We start from the raw sequence: 2,823 nt of genomic DNA, 5'->3' as shown, positions 1-2,823 counted from the left end.
CTTTTATTTTGTTCCATTTAAAATCGGAAATGGACACTTTTACTTCTTTACTTTAAAATTTGACACCTAGTTCCTCATTTCAAAATTAATCTATCTGAACTCATGATGAAAGCAGTTGTTTATGCACTCTAAAAACTGACGTGTTGAATGTGCTCAACCAAGTCATGTCAACTGATTCCACTGAATCTAGCAGAGTAAATACGAGACAATATACTTTCTCAACTTGGCTTAGTGGAACCTGTTCGGTTAGACGCCCCTGAAAGTCCTTGAAAGCCTTTCAACATTTTTAAGGTGCCAAACTAAAGGCAAGAACCAGAAGAAGTTGTCTGACACCCTAGTCCTCAAAATAAAAGCCCATCTGGAAACAGTTAAAGGCAGAAATCACCATTTTCACCCACCAGTGGAACAAATACTGTTAAAGGTTAAATAAATTGAACAGTTTTTTTCTTACAGAGCATGTAAAGTGCTTTTACTTTTACTTTCCTGATTTTTATGACTTCCTTAGTGTCAGGTTTGTGAGAAGTCAAAAATGAACAGGTTTGGAGCGAAACAGACTCGGGAGACCAGATACAAAAGGTAAGTGATTTTATTTACAGTGAGGGTCGGGGTGTGAACTGGAGAAGAGGTCGATGAGGGAGGAGCGGCACAGAGGAGAAGGTGAGAATCCACGGAGGTGAGTTGTTTTCTTTTTATTTCCAGGTTGAGTTGATCCAAGGTGAATAGGTGAGTTCCTGAGGCGTTGGAGGCAGACAGGCAGGTGATCAGAGCTGAGGTGTTATTTCCTTTGGACGACACGGTGGGATCACGGGCAGGAGCACTAGACATAAAAAACACAGTTAGTTTCAACAGGAAGGTTTTTAAAGTAGAGCAGCCAGGACAAATACCATAAGGCATGTGTTGCTCCGGCGAGGATCAGTTCACCAGTGTCGTCTTATAAAGCCCTCAGGTGCTCATCAGAAGATCAGCTGCAGCTGCGCTGATTAATGCCTCAGCCACTCAGGAAACTGCTGGTGAAAAAACTCAAATTGCTACACTTAGTTTTATGACTTTTACTTAAGTTCTTTTCTCATCGATGAAATTTATGTTTACCAAAGTAATTAAGGTATTTTTTCTTTTACTTAGTTAATTTTTTCAAGTACTTTGTACGATGGTGAGCAAGATGAACATATATATGAGGTGGATTATTTAGTTTCTCGTCCTGAAGTGAAGGGACTGGGACAGATATTCAAACAAAACCAATGTTTTTTTCTGTGACCTAGTTTTTATATGTAATATATCTGTTAGCCCACCCTATAAATATCCCCACCCCTGCAGAAGTAAGCAGTCAAAAGGAGAAAAACAAGTATTAAATCGTCACAACAGGCGAAGTGAGGAGGATGGATTGCAATTTTCAAAGTTAAACTAAAGCAGCTACAAGATAAGAAACTCTGTCGTGAACGGAGGTGAAAAGCATTATTTAAAGGAACTTTGCTTGAAGTGTGAAGACTTTAAGAAAAAATTTCACTTAGTCTTTTCTTTTTTCGTTCCTCCTTCCAGCAAAGAATTGAATAAAAAAGTTAAATTATGAAGTTTATATGTGGTTTTGTAAASTCGTTACAGTCAGTCCATCACTCASTCCAACTTTGTTTCCTTTCTTGCACCATTGCTGCCTCTTCTCTCTGCTTTATTACTGTTTGTGGTTCTGCGATGGCATGCGAGCGTCCAAACACACATTACATGCATTCCTCATGTWGCCCTAATGAGGCAAATTAAAGTGGGTTATTGAGTTTACAAGAAACAAGCAACAAGTGTTGAGGAGTAAATCATTTTAAGAAGTGGAATTGGTTAGATTATTGTGATGAAATGATGTTTTTCACCCTCAAACATGGACCTCTCAGGCTTTGGAGGTCATTTTGACCTGAGGACAGCTGGAAGGATAATGTTTTTTTTTTTTTTGATCTGCAGCCGATGGTTAATTATAAACAGCTAAATATGTTGATTGAGCATTTTAATTACAGTCATGTGCTTCACACAAGTGTTGATTCTTAGTAATAATCAATAAAAAGTACAAGGCATGGAATGAGGAATCTCAGTGTGGTTTGTTGAGCTCAGCATGAGCCGAAATCTGACGGCAACAAACCATTCAACAGGCAGGCAGTGTCGTCTGAAAGTTTAGCAACTGATGCTTCAAAGTGGGAATAAACGAGCCAAATAACGAGTTACGAGCTGGGAGGGTGGGGGAAGAGGGGACGCTGGGTAAACCCAAAGAGCAAACACACTGCTGAAGAGCAAACGTCAGAGGCCAGAAAGTTTATTCATCGCAGAAACATCTGAAAAATGGGAGGGCGGCAGCGAGACGTAACCACAGAGAACATTCAGCGGTTCATCCGATATTTGTTTGTCCTGATGACAGAGCAGAGAGGAAGCCAGGGATTAGACTGAGCCCCGCCGTCAGAATATACCGTGCAGTTCACGTGATAGACATGGCCATCAGAGTTAACAGAACAAGTTTCTTCTCTAATGTTGTAGGGGAAAAGAAACAGAGTGAGTCAAAAGTCTCAGGACACCCTTTGATTTCAGAAAGAAAAGGGAAAAAATAAACAACTGAATATCCCAGCAGGTAGGAGACTCTTTTAGGCTTTGTTCGGAACATGGCCGCCATCTTAAATGCCGCCACATTGGATCAAGGGTGAGTTACCAGCCGGTCGAGGCAGATGGTCTCCTGTCCTGAGCCTGGTTCTGCTGGAGSTTTCTTCCTGATTAGCAGGGAGTTTTTCCTCTCCACCGTTTGCTCAGGATGGGAGACTGTGATGAAGTGATTCAACACAATCTGCTGCTTTCTTC

The 2,823-nt window shown here is 40.8% G+C and overlaps 1 long non-coding RNA gene across 1 annotated transcript; it reads right to left on the bottom strand.

Annotated features, from left to right (window-relative positions):
* Positions 1 to 747: 747 nt before the first annotated feature.
* Positions 748 to 1,027, bottom strand: LOC106533800 (uncharacterized). Its single transcript, XR_001312287.1, has 2 exons — positions 885 to 1,027; positions 748 to 817 (listed from the first exon to the last, which is right to left on the bottom strand). It is a non-coding gene; the product is annotated as an uncharacterized LOC106533800 (long non-coding RNA).
* Positions 1,028 to 2,823: the final 1,796 nt, after the last annotated feature.

This window comes from Austrofundulus limnaeus, unplaced genomic scaffold (assembly GCF_001266775.1).
Source record: "Austrofundulus limnaeus strain Quisiro unplaced genomic scaffold, Austrofundulus_limnaeus-1.0 Scaffold1022, whole genome shotgun sequence".
In the NCBI taxonomy this organism is placed as follows: domain Eukaryota; kingdom Metazoa; phylum Chordata; class Actinopteri; order Cyprinodontiformes; family Rivulidae; genus Austrofundulus; species Austrofundulus limnaeus.
Note: the sequence above shows the minus strand (reverse complement) of the source record. Positions and strands in the feature narration are given on the sequence as shown.